The sequence below is a fragment of the Pleurodeles waltl genome, chromosome 3_1, assembly GCF_031143425.1.
Source record: "Pleurodeles waltl isolate 20211129_DDA chromosome 3_1, aPleWal1.hap1.20221129, whole genome shotgun sequence".
In the NCBI taxonomy this organism is placed as follows: Eukaryota; Metazoa; Chordata; class Amphibia; order Caudata; family Salamandridae; genus Pleurodeles; species Pleurodeles waltl.
The window spans coordinates 1987904210-1987920557 of record NC_090440.1 but is presented as its reverse complement, the minus strand read 5'-3'; the positions used below and the strand labels follow the sequence as shown (position 1 = coordinate 1987920557).

The window sequence follows — 16348 nt, the reverse complement described above, 5'->3', positions numbered from 1 at the left end:
CAGGCCAGTTGAGTGCTTCAAAACTTTGCCTAATCTTGGCTTTATAGGAGCCAGGAGCGTAGCCCGACTGCCTTCCCAGCAATGTCCTTTTTTAAAATAATGAAATAAATAGATAAGTAAATATAAAAACAAAAAACAAAGTAAGACTAAATTGTGGTACCCTCTAGCCTGCTGGAAGAGGGGATGTGGACTGTTTTTCGCCTTCAACTTGAGCCTGTCGTGCTGAAGCAATACTTTAGTTAGCGGCATAGACCACAGCAGCAGTTTTTAAAGTCTGTATCACTTACCATCTGAGAGCTAAGCCAGATGGCAGCAAAAATGCTGTTGTGACATCTTCCTGTGCCACTGGAACAGAGTGGCATAGCGTTATAAAAAGTTTCTGAAGAAAGAAACTGGAACTAGTGGGGCATATTTAAGAGAGGCTTGCACTGCAGTTGCGTGACTTCTAGTGACGCAACAGCGGTCAGACCTTTTAACCATATCTAGGAGATCACGCAAAGCCACTTGGCGTGGCTTTGAATAGTCCCGTAGATAGTGATTAAGGCAAGGCATTGTAAAGCGGTGCGCTGGCTTACTCTGCATTAGGGAGGCGATCCAAGGGCTTTGCAGTGTGTGTTCCAACGCAACACCCATGTTGTTAGACGCATCCCCAAATTTACAGAGCCATGTAAATCTGGGAATGCACCAACACCTTACCCCTCCCCAGGGGAGGGTCAGTGAGGAGAAATATCTTTATTTCTCTTTGTTGTTTCCCCTTTCTATGTGTGCTGCGTTTTGCAGCACGCATAGGAAAAGGGAAAAGCCTCCCAAGATTGTTTTTGTGTAGGAAGGTGCCTCTTCCTTCACAAAAACAATTTTGCCTACAACGCAGACAACCTTGCACCATGGTGCAAGGTTGCCGGCGCTGGCTCTAGGCAGTCAAAATGGCTCCAGCGCAGTGGAAAAGGACAGTATTGCATACATATAACACATTATTGCCCGTTTTCTTTGACACAGGGCACAGCAATGTGACTTGCTGTGCTGCCCTGCGCCAAAATGTCGTAAATCTGCCCCAGTGTTTGTAAGTGTCAGAGAGTTGTTGCAGAAAAGCCCTGATCTGGAAAGGAAGGGCAGAGTTGTATTTATGAAACAACTGTCTTTTGTTGATGGCTGTTCCTTTCTTCATTTGAGGAAGGGCTGGATGACGGATACATTCACTGAAATGTTCGGTTCCTATTCTGAAGAATACTAGGATCAAAATTGTCCCGACAAGGATTCACTCCCCGGTGAACGGAATCTTCTGTACAAGAAAAATAAACCGTGTTTTGGATACTTCTATAATACAGAGATGCCTAAAAGTCATGGGGCCTGGAAAAGCTGCATATGTTCAAAGCGGCTGGTAGGACAAGGTGTTGCTGATGTGAAGGCTTTCTTTGATGTCCAGGTATTCAGAGCTCATCTGAAAGTGGTAGGTTCCGTTGTAACCCGTGGTTCCTGCGGAATGCCATCGCCTTGTAAGGGTCTTACACGTGAACTGGGGGAGAGTTACTTTGTTTGGGGAGACTGATTGAAGACATTGCCATACATTTGATCTGTGGTGCAACTTTTCAAAATGTAAAGGTAGGTTGCTTGCTACACCTTTTGTTTCCATACTTGCAAACCTACCAGGTCGTTTCTCATTCACTAGCAATCAGTATCACGCTTTTGGCACATTGAAAGGTCATAATCTGAACCAAATATTCTGATTGAAAACTGTCTTCCTGCAAAATCCTGTGGAACCTGCCGTTTTGTTTCAAGTTTTCCCCATTTTCCCTTGTGTAAGGCATTGCAGTAGTCCAAATGAGTGCTAATTAATGCTCTGCCTCTTAACATGTAAATCGATTTGCGTCAGGAAGTTGAACATCTCACCAAGATATCTGAGGATGAAACTACCAGAGAAATCCATGTCTTGGCTTGAGCTTCAAAATGAAGGCTGTGAACAAGAATAATTCCCAGTGTTTTCACCACCTACACTTTCAGCACAGTATGATGTGAACTCAGAGGGCAAGTGTGTGCTGCTTTACTTGAACAGAGTAAGCGCTCTGGTGATTCTGTCCGATCTCCAGTAAAATTCACCCACTTCGTGCAGTCTGATAATGCGTAGCCATCTTGAAATGGTAATAATTGTCATTTAGTGCAGTGCCGAAAGCTCTGGAAGTAACGGTAGACTGTCTTTTTTGTGAGTTTACCAACTGTTTCTCTTACTTTTTAAACAAGTTAAAATGTGTTTGTTGCGGTAAACGAGAGCAGGAAAGGAAAGTATGGCTGCCGTTTCTTTACCTGTTTGAACTTTAACTTTCATACTGTAGTCCTCTGTCTGTTTCAGGAGCAGCCAACAGGTAACCTGTGTGTGTGTGTGTGTGTCTGTGTGTGAGACAGGGCCGGGAAAAGGCAGGCTGAATTTGATTGGTGGCTGATTTCTGATATGCAAATTTTTAAAGCATTGTGTCACCCGAGTTCTAGGGAGAACTCTTTCTTGCACAGAAATGCACGCGCATCTGCTGAATGCTATTTTGTGGTCTTATCTATATATTTATATGTTTTTTGACTTGATGCCCAACAGGTGCTTACTGTAGGTAAGAAGGGTTTCCACTTTTTCTGTCTGTGTGAGCTGGAAGTGGTTCAGGCAAGACTATACTTTCAGGGATCATTTCTATAGTTTTTAACTGAGGAAATGTGTTCGAAAGTGTCTGGTCTTCGCTAACCACGAGGAAGAGTTGTAGTGTTTTCTTCTGAGCGCGAAGCCAGTGGACAGTGTTGCATTTGTGCAGCTGCTGTCTGCTATTGATGAACGTTCCTCTCTTCTTTTACGAAGAACTGGAGGAAGGAAACACAAACTGAGTGGTTAGCTTCTTGTTTCAGTTTAAGAGAGTACAGCATTTTAAACTTCTTTTCTTGGATATTTGATGGTTGCCAGATTCTCACTTGACTTGTATTTGCAATCACCTCTTTTGGGCTTTTTTGGGGCTTTCTTTTATAAACTGAGCTTTTCAAACGGTCTTTCTAATCGTAATTTGGTACATTTAAGTAAGGAGGGTCTTTTCAAATGGACCCGGGGAAGGGGAAGATTTACTCACCTCTTACGCAACTCAGCAGGACAACTTGAGGATAAAACGTAGAGAAACAAAGATATTTCTCCTTGTTGCTCCTCAGTTGGGAAGGCGTACGCGTTCCCAGGTTTACTACTCTTAGTAAATCTGGGAATGCATGAAAGAGCATGGGTGGATGCCTAAGATCACCCACTCCCTACCCATGGAACGCCTTCCCGGCAAACAGTAACGCAAGGCAGCGACTTGCGCTGCCATGGGTTACTCTAGATTTATTAAGACATGCAATGCCACGCAAGGTGGCCTTGCGTGGTTTAGTAAACCTCACTGATGCCCTGGTGTTGCCTTACGCTGTGATAACGCAAGCGTTTCATAAATCTGGGCCTCTATGTTTGATCTATTTTTAGAGTTTAGACATCTTCCACACAATTAGTGCCGCTCAGTGGCTTATCGCCCTGTCGAATTGACGTGGGGAAAAGGGGCTTTCTAATGCTAGTTAGTCTTTTTAGACTAAAACCAAGAGTAACACCCTGGTCACAGGTCCTAAAATGTATAAGGCTGTTGAGGATCTTAGACCGATGAGGACAAAGAACGCCGTCTTGGGCATTTGCTAAGGTGTTGCACGGGGACTCGCATAGCACAAAGTAACGTAAGCGTAAAGGATTGCATCTGATTACTTACCATAAAAGCCTGTAGGCGCAGCAGAAAATCATTCAGCTTCCCAGGAACGCTCGCACAACCTCTAGTACATCAAGGGCTAGATGTCTTAGGACATTGGAATTTTTTAAGATTCATTGGGGACAGTGAAGTTGCAACAATCAAATAATGGTTGGAATAAGCCATCTGGTCTAATATTCTAGCAAATGTCGTTTTTTTGGCTTTCCTGTTTAATTTAAAGCATTCTTACCTCATTGAACGAAATGTTGAGCTGTCAGCATAGGCGTCGTTCCTCTGCTGTCACATTAGTTAAATGCCCTGTCCCCTCGCTTTTGTCAATAACTCTCAACAGAAGACGTTTAATGATCCCTTTGGGCCCCTAATAATGTTCTCGTATGCTATATTAGAACACTGCAAGATTGATAGCCTCATGAAGAAAATCGGAATGCCAGCAGCTTTTAAACAGTAGAATAATCCCTGTACCTTGAAAATGGTAAAGCTGCAATGTGTGGAACCCCGGAGGCCGCCATTTTGGAGTTCAAACATGCCCCAATGCCGGGGAAACGAGGTGGGTGGGTTGGCGGCAGAGCGTGAATTGGAGAAGGTTCCGCTCTGGCGGCAGGCCAGTTGAGTGCTTCAAAACTTTGCCTAATCTTGGCTTTATAGGAGCCAGGAGCGTAGCCCGACTGCCTTCCCAGCAATGTCCTTTTTTAAAATAATGAAATAAATAGATAAGTAAATATAAAAACAAAAAACAAAGTAAGACTAAATTGTGGTACCCTCTAGCCTGCTGGAAGAGGGGATGTGGACTGTTTTTCGCCTTCAACTTGAGCCTGTCGTGCTGAAGCAATACTTTAGTTAGCGGCATAGACCACAGCAGCAGTTTTTAAAGTCTGTATCACTTACCATCTGAGAGCTAAGCCAGATGGCAGCAAAAATGCTGTTGTGACATCTTCCTGTGCCACTGGAACAGAGTGGCATAGCGTTATAAAAAGTTTCTGAAGAAAGAAACTGGAACTAGTGGGGCATATTTAAGAGAGGCTTGCACTGCAGTTGCGTGACTTCTAGTGACGCAACAGCGGTCAGACCTTTTAACCATATCTAGGAGATCACGCAAAGCCACTTGGCGTGGCTTTGAATAGTCCCGTAGATAGTGATTAAGGCAAGGCATTGTAAAGCGGTGCGCTGGCTTACTCTGCATTAGGGAGGCGATCCAAGGGCTTTGCAGTGTGTGTTCCAACGCAACACCCATGTTGTTAGACGCATCCCCAAATTTACAGAGCCATGTAAATCTGGGAATGCACCAACACCTTACCCCTCCCCAGGGGAGGGTCAGTGAGGAGAAATATCTTTATTTCTCTTTGTTGTTTCCCCTTTCTATGTGTGCTGCGTTTTGCAGCACGCATAGGAAAAGGGAAAAGCCTCCCAAGATTGTTTTTGTGTAGGAAGGTGCCTCTTCCTTCACAAAAACAATTTTGCCTACAACGCAGACAACCTTGCACCATGGTGCAAGGTTGCCGGCGCTGGCTCTAGGCAGTCAAAATGGCTCCAGCGCAGTGGAAAAGGACAGTATTGCATACATATAACACATTATTGCCCGTTTTCTTTGACACAGGGCACAGCAATGTGACTTGCTGTGCTGCCCTGCGCCAAAATGTCGTAAATCTGCCCCAGTGTTTGTAAGTGTCAGAGAGTTGTTGCAGAAAAGCCCTGATCTGGAAAGGAAGGGCAGAGTTGTATTTATGAAACAACTGTCTTTTGTTGATGGCTGTTCCTTTCTTCATTTGAGGAAGGGCTGGATGACGGATACATTCACTGAAATGTTCGGTTCCTATTCTGAAGAATACTAGGATCAAAATTGTCCCGACAAGGATTCACTCCCCGGTGAACGGAATCTTCTGTACAAGAAAAATAAACCGTGTTTTGGATACTTCTATAATACAGAGATGCCTAAAAGTCATGGGGCCTGGAAAAGCTGCATATGTTCAAAGCGGCTGGTAGGACAAGGTGTTGCTGATGTGAAGGCTTTCTTTGATGTCCAGGTATTCAGAGCTCATCTGAAAGTGGTAGGTTCCGTTGTAACCCGTGGTTCCTGCGGAATGCCATCGCCTTGTAAGGGTCTTACACGTGAACTGGGGGAGAGTTACTTTGTTTGGGGAGACTGATTGAAGACATTGCCATACATTTGATCTGTGGTGCAACTTTTCAAAATGTAAAGGTAGGTTGCTTGCTACACCTTTTGTTTCCATACTTGCAAACCTACCAGGTCGTTTCTCATTCACTAGCAATCAGTATCACGCTTTTGGCACATTGAAAGGTCATAATCTGAACCAAATATTCTGATTGAAAACTGTCTTCCTGCAAAATCCTGTGGAACCTGCCGTTTTGTTTCAAGTTTTCCCCATTTTCCCTTGTGTAAGGCATTGCAGTAGTCCAAATGAGTGCTAATTAATGCTCTGCCTCTTAACATGTAAATCGATTTGCGTCAGGAAGTTGAACATCTCACCAAGATATCTGAGGATGAAACTACCAGAGAAATCCATGTCTTGGCTTGAGCTTCAAAATGAAGGCTGTGAACAAGAATAATTCCCAGTGTTTTCACCACCTACACTTTCAGCACAGTATGATGTGAACTCAGAGGGCAAGTGTGTGCTGCTTTACTTGAACAGAGTAAGCGCTCTGGTGATTCTGTCCGATCTCCAGTAAAATTCACCCACTTCGTGCAGTCTGATAATGCGTAGCCATCTTGAAATGGTAATAATTGTCATTTAGTGCAGTGCCGAAAGCTCTGGAAGTAACGGTAGACTGTCTTTTTTGTGAGTTTACCAACTGTTTCTCTTACTTTTTAAACAAGTTAAAATGTGTTTGTTGCGGTAAACGAGAGCAGGAAAGGAAAGTATGGCTGCCGTTTCTTTACCTGTTTGAACTTTAACTTTCATACTGTAGTCCTCTGTCTGTTTCAGGAGCAGCCAACAGGTAACCTGTGTGTGTGTGTGTGTGTCTGTGTGTGAGACAGGGCCGGGAAAAGGCAGGCTGAATTTGATTGGTGGCTGATTTCTGATATGCAAATTTTTAAAGCATTGTGTCACCCGAGTTCTAGGGAGAACTCTTTCTTGCACAGAAATGCACGCGCATCTGCTGAATGCTATTTTGTGGTCTTATCTATATATTTATATGTTTTTTGACTTGATGCCCAACAGGTGCTTACTGTAGGTAAGAAGGGTTTCCACTTTTTCTGTCTGTGTGAGCTGGAAGTGGTTCAGGCAAGACTATACTTTCAGGGATCATTTCTATAGTTTTTAACTGAGGAAATGTGTTTGAAAGTGTCTGGTCTTCGCTAACCACGAGGAAGAGTTGTAGTGTTTTCTTCTGAGCGCGAAGCTAGTGGACAGTGTTGCATTTGTGCAGCTGCTGTCTGCTATTGATGAACGTTCCTCTCTTCTTTTACGAAGAACTGGAGGAAGGAAACACAAACTGAGTGGTTAGCTTCTTGTTTCAGTTTAAGAGAGTACAGCATTTTAAACTTCTTTTCTTGGATATTTGATGGTTGCCAGATTCTCACTTGACTTGTATTTGCAATCACCTCTTTTGGGCTTTTTTGGGGCTTTCTTTTATAAACTGAGCTTTTCAAACGGTCTTTCTAATCGTAATTTGGTACATTTAAGTAAGGAGGGTCTTTTCAAATGGACACGGGGAAGGGGAAGATTTACTCACCTCTTACGCAACTCAGCAGGACAACTTGAGGATAAAACGTAGAGAAACAAAGATATTTCTCCTTGTTGCTCCTCAGTTGGGAAGGCGTACGCGTTCCCAGGTTTACTACTCTTAGTAAATCTGGGAATGCATGAAAGAGCATGGGTGGATGCCTAAGATCACCCACTCCCTACCCATGGAACGCCTTCCCGGCAAACAGTAACGCAAGGCAGCGACTTGCGCTGCCATGGGTTACTCTAGATTTATTAAGACATGCAATGCCACGCAAGGTGGCCTTGCGTGGTTTAGTAAACCTCACTGATGCCCTGGTGTTGCCTTACGCTGTGATAACGCAAGCGTTTCATAAATCTGGGCCTCTATGTTTGATCTATTTTTAGAGTTTAGACATCTTCCACACAATTAGTGCCGCTCAGTGGCTTATCGCCCTGTCGAATTGACGTGGGGAAAAGGGGCTTTCTAATGCTAGTTAGTCTTTTTAGACTAAAACCAAGAGTAACACCCTGGTCACAGGTCCTAAAATGTATAAGGCTGTTGAGGATCTTAGACCGATGAGGACAAAGAACGCCGTCTTGGGCATTTGCTAAGGTGTTGCACGGGGACTCGCATAGCACAAAGTAACGTAAGCGTAAAGGATTGCATCTGATTACTTACCATAAAAGCCTGTAGGCGCAGCAGAAAATCATTCAGCTTCCCAGGAACGCTCGCACAACCTCTAGTACATCAAGGGCTAGATGTCTTAGGACATTGGAATTTTTTAAGATTCATTGGGGACAGTGAAGTTGCAACAATCAAATAATGGTTGGAATAAGCCATCTGGTCTAATATTCTAGCAAATGTCGTTTTTTTGGCTTTCCTGTTTAATTTAAAGCATTCTTACCTCATTGAACGAAATGTTGAGCTGTCAGCATAGGCGTCGTTCCTCTGCTGTCACATTAGTTAAATGCCCTGTCCCCTCGCTTTTGTCAATAACTCTCAACAGAAGACGTTTAATGATCCCTTTGGGCCCCTAATAATGTTCTCGTATGCTATATTAGAACACTGCAAGATTGATAGCCTCATGAAGAAAATCGGAATGCCAGCAGCTTTTAAACAGTAGAATAATCCCTGTACCTTGAAAATGGTAAAGCTGCAATGTGTGGAACCCTGGAGGCCGCCATTTTGGAGTTCAAACATGCCCCAATGCCGGGGAAACGAGGTGGGTGGGTTGGCGGCAGAGCGTGAATTGGAGAAGGTTCCGCTCTGGCGGCAGGCCAGTTGAGTGCTTCAAAACTTTGCCTAATCTTGGCTTTATAGGAGCCAGGAGCATAGCCCGACTGCCTTCCCAGCAATGTCCTTTTTTAAAATAATGAAATAAATAGATAAGTAAATATAAAAACAAAAAACAAAGTAAGACTAAATTGTGGTACCCTCTAGCCTGCTGGAAGAGGGGATGTGGACTGTTTTTCGCCTTCAACTTGAGCCTGTCGTGCTGAAGCAATACTTTAGTTAGCGGCATAGACCACAGCAGCAGTTTTTAAAGTCTGTATCACTTACCATCTGAGAGCTAAGCCAGATGGCAGCAAAAATGCTGTTGTGACATCTTCCTGTGCCACTGGAACAGAGTGGCATAGCGTTATAAAAAGTTTCTGAAGAAAGAAACTGGAACTAGTGGGGCATATTTAAGAGAGGCTTGCACTGCAGTTGCGTGACTTCTAGTGACGCAACAGCGGTCAGACCTTTTAACCATATCTAGGAGATCACGCAAAGCCACTTGGCGTGGCTTTGAATAGTCCCGTAGATAGTGATTAAGGCAAGGCATTGTAAAGCGGTGCGCTGGCTTACTCTGCATTAGGGAGGCGATCCAAGGGCTTTGCAGTGTGTGTTCCAACGCAACACCCATGTTGTTAGACGCATCCCCAAATTTACAGAGCCATGTAAATCTGGGAATGCACCAACACCTTACCCCTCCCCAGGGGAGGGTCAGTGAGGAGAAATATCTTTATTTCTCTTTGTTGTTTCCCCTTTCTATGTGTGCTGCGTTTTGCAGCACGCATAGGAAAAGGGAAAAGCCTCCCAAGATTGTTTTTGTGTAGGAAGGTGCCTCTTCCTTCACAAAAACAATTTTGCCTACAACGCAGACAACCTTGCACCATGGTGCAAGGTTGCCGGCGCTGGCTCTAGGCAGTCAAAATGGCTCCAGCGCAGTGGAAAAGGACAGTATTGCATACATATAACACATTATTGCCCGTTTTCTTTGACACAGGGCACAGCAATGTGACTTGCTGTGCTGCCCTGCGCCAAAATGTCGTAAATCTGCCCCAGTGTTTGTAAGTGTCAGAGAGTTGTTGCAGAAAAGCCCTGATCTGGAAAGGAAGGGCAGAGTTGTATTTATGAAACAACTGTCTTTTGTTGATGGCTGTTCCTTTCTTCATTTGAGGAAGGGCTGGATGACGGATACATTCACTGAAATGTTCGGTTCCTATTCTGAAGAATACTAGGATCAAAATTGTCCCGACAAGGATTCACTCCCCGGTGAACGGAATCTTCTGTACAAGAAAAATAAACCGTGTTTTGGATACTTCTATAATACAGAGATGCCTAAAAGTCATGGGGCCTGGAAAAGCTGCATATGTTCAAAGCGGCTGGTAGGACAAGGTGTTGCTGATGTGAAGGCTTTCTTTGATGTCCAGGTATTCAGAGCTCATCTGAAAGTGGTAGGTTCCGTTGTAACCCGTGGTTCCTGCGGAATGCCATCGCCTTGTAAGGGTCTTACACGTGAACTGGGGGAGAGTTACTTTGTTTGGGGAGACTGATTGAAGACATTGCCATACATTTGATCTGTGGTGCAACTTTTCAAAATGTAAAGGTAGGTTGCTTGCTACACCTTTTGTTTCCATACTTGCAAACCTACCAGGTCGTTTCTCATTCACTAGCAATCAGTATCACGCTTTCGGCACATTGAAAGGTCATAATCTGAACCAAATATTCTGATTGAAAACTGTCTTCCTGCAAAATCCTGTGGAACCTGCCGTTTTGTTTCAAGTTTTCCCCATTTTCCCTTGTGTAAGGCATTGCAGTAGTCCAAATGAGTGCTAATTAATGCTCTGCCTCTTAACATGTAAATCGATTTGCGTCAGGAAGTTGAACATCTCACCAAGATATCTGAGGATGAAACTACCAGAGAAATCCATGTCTTGGCTTGAGCTTCAAAATGAAGGCTGTGAACAAGAATAATTCCCAGTGTTTTCACCACCTACACTTTCAGCACAGTATGATGTGAACTCAGAGGGCAAGTGTGTGCTGCTTTACTTGAACAGAGTAAGCGCTCTGGTGATTCTGTCCGATCTCCAGTAAAATGCACCCACTTCGTGCAGTCTGATAATGCGTAGCCATCTTGAAATGGTAATAATTGTCATTTAGTGCAGTGCCGAAAGCTCTGGAAGTAACGGTAGACTGTCTTTTTTGTGAGTTTACCAACTGTTTCTCTTACTTTTTAAACAAGTTAAAATGTGTTTGTTGCGGTAAACGAGAGCAGGAAAGGAAAGTATGGCTGCCGTTTCTTTACCTGTTTGAACTTTAACTTTCATACTGTAGTCCTCTGTCTGTTTCAGGAGCAGCCAACAGGTAACCTGTGTGTGTGTGTGTGTGTCTGTGTGTGAGACAGGGCCGGGAAAAGGCAGGCTGAATTTGATTGGTGGCTGATTTCTGATATGCAAATTTTTAAAGCATTGTGTCACCCGAGTTCTAGGGAGAACTCTTTCTTGCACAGAAATGCACGCACATCTGCTGAATGCTATTTTGTGGTCTTATCTATATATTTATATGTTTTTTGACTTGATGCCCAACAGGTGCTTACTGTAGGTAAGAAGGGTTTCCACTTTTTCTGTCTGTGTGAGCTGGAAGTGGTTCAGGCAAGACTATACTTTCAGGGATCATTTCTATAGTTTTTAACTGAGGAAATGTGTTCGAAAGTGTCTGGTCTTCGCTAACCACGAGGAAGAGTTGTAGTGTTTTCTTCTGAGCGCGAAGCCAGTGGACAGTGTTGCATTTGTACAGCTGCTGTCTGCTATTGATGAACGTTCCTCTTTTCTTTTACGAAGAACTGGAGGAAGGAAACACAAACTGAGTGGTTAGCTTCTTGTTTCAGTTTAAGAGAGTACAGCATTTTAAACTTCTTTTCTTGGATATTTGATGGTTGCCAGATTCTCACTTGACTTGTATTTGCAATCACCTCTTTTGGGCTTTTTTGGGGCTTTCTTTTATAAACTGAGCTTTTCAAACGGTCTTTCTAATCGTAATTTGGTACATTTAAGTAAGGAGGGTCTTTTCAAATGGACACGGGGAAGGGGAAGATTTACTCACCTCTTACGCAACTCAGCAGGACAACTTGAGGATAAAACGTAGAGAAACAAAGATATTTCTCCTTGTTGCTCCTCAGTTGGGAAGGCGTACGCGTTCCCAGGTTTACTACTCTTAGTAAATCTGGGAATGCATGAAAGAGCATGGGTGGATGCCTAAGATCACCCACTCCCTACCCATGGAACGCCTTCCCGGCAAACAGTAACGCAAGGCAGCGACTTGCGCTGCCATGGGTTACTCTAGATTTATTAAGACATGCAATGCCACGCAAGGTGGCCTTGCGTGGTTTAGTAAACCTCACTGATGCCCTGGTGTTGCCTTACGCTGTGATAACGCAAGCGTTTCATAAATCTGGGCCTCTATGTTTGATCTATTTTTAGAGTTTAGACATCTTCCACACAATTAGTGCCGCTCAGTGGCTTATCGCCCTGTCGAATTGACGTGGGGAAAAGGGGCTTTCTAATGCTAGTTAGTCTTTTTAGACTAAAACCAAGAGTAACACCCTGGTCACAGGTCCTAAAATGTATAAGGCTGTTGAGGATCTTAGACCGATGAGGACAAAGAACGCCGTCTTGGGCATTTGCTAAGGTGTTGCACGGGGACTCGCATAGCACAAAGTAACGTAAGCGTAAAGGATTGCATCTGATTACTTACCATAAAAGCCTGTAGGCGCAGCAGAAAATCATTCAGCTTCCCAGGAACGCTCGCACAACCTCTAGTACATCAAGGGCTAGATGTCTTAGGACATTGGAATTTTTTAAGATTCATTGGGGACAGTGAAGTTGCAACAATCAAATAATGGTTGGAATAAGCCATCTGGTCTAATATTCTAGCAAATGTCGTTTTTTTGGCTTTCCTGTTTAATTTAAAGCATTCTTACCTCATTGAACGAAATGTTGAGCTGTCAGCATAGGCGTCGTTCCTCTGCTGTCACATTAGTTAAATGCCCTGTCCCCTCGCTTTTGTCAATAACTCTCAACAGAAGACGTTTAATGATCCCTTTGGGCCCCTAATAATGTTCTCGTATGCTATATTAGAACACTGCAAGATTGATAGCCTCATGAAGAAAATCGGAATGCCAGCAGCTTTTAAACAGTAGAATAATCCCTGTACCTTGAAAATGGTAAAGCTGCAATGTGTGGAACCCCGGAGGCCGCCATTTTGGAGTTCAAACATGCCCCAATGCCGGGGAAACGAGGTGGGTGGGTTGGCGGCAGAGCGTGAATTGGAGAAGGTTCCGCTCTGGCGGCAGGCCAGTTGAGTGCTTCAAAACTTTGCCTAATCTTGGCTTTATAGGAGCCAGGAGCGTAGCCCGACTGCCTTCCCAGCAATGTCCTTTTTTTAAATAATGAAATAAATAGATAAGTAAATATAAAAACAAAAAACAAAGTAAGACTAAATTGTGGTACCCTCTAGCCTGCTGGAAGAGGGGATGTGGACTGTTTTTCGCCTTCAACTTGAGCCTGTCGTGCTAAAGCAATACTTTAGTTAGCGGCATAGACCACAGCAGCAGTTTTTAAAGTCTGTATCACTTACCATCTGAGAGCTAAGCCAGATGGCAGCAAAAATGCTGTTGTGACATCTTCCTGTGCCACTGGAACAGAGTGGCATAGCGTTATAAAAAGTTTCTGAAGAAAGAAACTGGAACTAGTGGGGCATATTTAAGAGAGGCTTGCACTGCAGTTGCGTGACTTCTAGTGACGCAACAGCGGTCAGACCTTTTAACCATATCTAGGAGATCACGCAAAGCCACTTGGCGTGGCTTTGAATAGTCCCGTAGATAGTGATTAAGGCAAGGCATTGTAAAGCGGTGCGCTGGCTTACTCTGCATTAGGGAGGCGATCCAAGGGCTTTGCAGTGTGTGTTCCAACGCAACACCCATGTTGTTAGACGCATCCCCAAATTTACAGAGCCATGTAAATCTGGGAATGCACCAACACCTTACCCCTCCCCAGGGGAGGGTCAGTGAGGAGAAATATCTTTATTTCTCTTTGTTGTTTCCCCTTTCTATGTGTGCTGCGTTTTGCAGCACGCATAGGAAAAGGGAAAAGCCTCCCAAGATTGTTTTTGTGTAGGAAGGTGCCTCTTCCTTCACAAAAACAATTTTGCCTACAACGCAGACAACCTTGCACCATGGTGCAAGGTTGCCGGCGCTGGCTCTAGGCAGTCAAAATGGCTCCAGCGCAGTGGAAAAGGACAGTATTGCATACATATAACACATTATTGCCCGTTTTCTTTGACACAGGGCACAGCAATGTGACTTGCTGTGCTGCCCTGCGCCAAAATGTCGTAAATCTGCCCCAGTGTTTGTAAGTGTCAGAGAGTTGTTGCAGAAAAGCCCTGATCTGGAAAGGAAGGGCAGAGTTGTATTTATGAAACAACTGTCTTTTGTTGATGGCTGTTCCTTTCTTCATTTGAGGAAGGGCTGGATGACGGATACATTCACTGAAATGTTCGGTTCCTATTCTGAAGAATACTAGGATCAAAATTGTCCCGACAAGGATTCACTCCCCGGTGAACGGAATCTTCTGTACAAGAAAAATAAACCGTGTTTTGGATACTTCTATAATACAGAGATGCCTAAAAGTCATGGGGCCTGGAAAAGCTGCATATGTTCAAAGCGGCTGGTAGGACAAGGTGTTGCTGATGTGAAGGCTTTCTTTGATGTCCAGGTATTCAGAGCTCATCTGAAAGTGGTAGGTTCCGTTGTAACCCGTGGTTCCTGCGGAATGCCATCGCCTTGTAAGGGTCTTACACGTGAACTGGGGGAGAGTTACTTTGTTTGGGGAGACTGATTGAAGACATTGCCATACATTTGATCTGTGGTGCAACTTTTCAAAATGTAAAGGTAGGTTGCTTGCTACACCTTTTGTTTCCATACTTGCAAACCTACCAGGTCGTTTCTCATTCACTAGCAATCAGTATCACGCTTTTGGCACATTGAAAGGTCATAATCTGAACCAAATATTCTGATTGAAAACTGTCTTCCTGCAAAATCCTGTGGAACCTGCCGTTTTGTTTCAAGTTTTCCCCATTTTCCCTTGTGTAAGGCATTGCAGTAGTCCAAATGAGTGCTAATTAATGCTCTGCCTCTTAACATGTAAATCGATTTGCGTCAGGAAGTTGAACATCTCACCAAGATATCTGAGGATGAAACTACCAGAGAAATCCATGTCTTGGCTTGAGCTTCAAAATGAAGGCTGTGAACAAGAATAATTCCCAGTGTTTTCACCACCTACACTTTCAGCACAGTATGATGTGAACTCAGAGGGCAAGTGTGTGCTGCTTTACTTGAACAGAGTAAGCGCTCTGGTGATTCTGTCCGATCTCCAGTAAAATTCACCCACTTCGTGCAGTCTGATAATGCGTAGCCATCTTGAAATGGTAATAATTGTCATTTAGTGCAGTGCCGAAAGCTCTGGAAGTAACGGTAGACTGTCTTTTTTGTGAGTTTACCAACTGTTTCTCTTACTTTTTAAACAAGTTAAAATGTGTTTGTTGCGGTAAACGAGAGCAGGAAAGGAAAGTATGGCTGCCGTTTCTTTACCTGTTTGAACTTTAACTTTCATACTGTAGTCCTCTGTCTGTTTCAGGAGCAGCCAACAGGTAACCTGTGTGTGTGTGTGTGTGTCTGTGTGTGAGACAGGGCCGGGAAAAGGCAGGCTGAATTTGATTGGTGGCTGATTTCTGATATGCAAATTTTTAAGCATTGTGTCACCCGAGTTCTAGGGAGAACTCTTTCTTGCACAGAAATGCACGCGCATCTGCTGAATGCTATTTTGTGGTCTTATCTATATATTTATATGTTTTTTGACTTGATGCCCAACAGGTGCTTACTGTAGGTAAGAAGGGTTTCCACTTTTTCTGTCTGTGTGAGCTGGAAGTGGTTCAGGCAAGACTATACTTTCAGGGATCATTTCTATAGTTTTTAACTGAGGAAATGTGTTCGAAAGTGTCTGGTCTTCGCTAACCACGAGGAAGAGTTGTAGTGTTTTCTTCTGAGCGCGAAGCCAGTGGACAGTGTTGCATTTGTGCAGCTGCTGTCTGCTATTGATGAACGTTCCTCTCTTCTTTTACGAAGAACTGGAGGAAGGAAACACAAACTGAGTGGTTAGCTTCTTGTTTCAGTTTAAGAGAGTACAGCATTTTAAACTTCTTTTCTTGGATATTTGATGGTTGCCAGATTCTCACTTGACTTGTATTTGCAATCACCTCTTTTGGGCTTTTTTGGGGCTTTCTTTTATAAACTGAGCTTTTCAAACGGTCTTTCTAATCGTAATTTGGTACATTTAAGTAAGGAGGGTCTTTTCAAATGGACACGGGGAAGGGGAAGATTTACTCACCTCTTACGCAACTCAGCAGGACAACTTGAGGATAAAACGTAGAGAAACAAAGATATTTCTCCTTGTTGCTCCTCAGTTGGGAAGGCGTACGCGTTCCCAGGTTTACTACTCTTAGTAAATCTGGGAATGCATGAAAGAGCATGGGTGGATGCCTAAGATCACCCACTCCCTACCCATGGAACGCCTTCCCGGCAAACAGTAACGCAAGGCAGCGACTTGCGCTGCCATGGG

General features: G+C 43.8%; 4 non-coding genes across 4 annotated transcripts; all 4 read left to right on the top strand.

The window, feature by feature from the left end:
- The first annotated feature begins 2646 nt into the window (after positions 1 to 2646).
- On the top strand, positions 2647 to 2864 carry LOC138286011 (small nucleolar RNA U3). Its single transcript, XR_011201708.1, has one exon. It is a non-coding gene; the product is annotated as a small nucleolar RNA U3 (small nucleolar RNA).
- A 4123-nt stretch (positions 2865 to 6987) lies between these two features.
- On the top strand, positions 6988 to 7205 carry LOC138286107 (small nucleolar RNA U3). Its single transcript, XR_011201801.1, has one exon. It is a non-coding gene; the product is annotated as a small nucleolar RNA U3 (small nucleolar RNA).
- A 4123-nt stretch (positions 7206 to 11328) lies between these two features.
- LOC138286174 (small nucleolar RNA U3) lies at positions 11329 to 11546 on the top strand. The gene has a single exon (XR_011201864.1). It is a non-coding gene; the product is annotated as a small nucleolar RNA U3 (small nucleolar RNA).
- Positions 11547 to 15668: 4122 nt separating this feature from the next.
- Positions 15669 to 15886, top strand: LOC138286010 (small nucleolar RNA U3). The gene has a single exon (XR_011201707.1). It is a non-coding gene; the product is annotated as a small nucleolar RNA U3 (small nucleolar RNA).
- Positions 15887 to 16348: the final 462 nt, after the last annotated feature.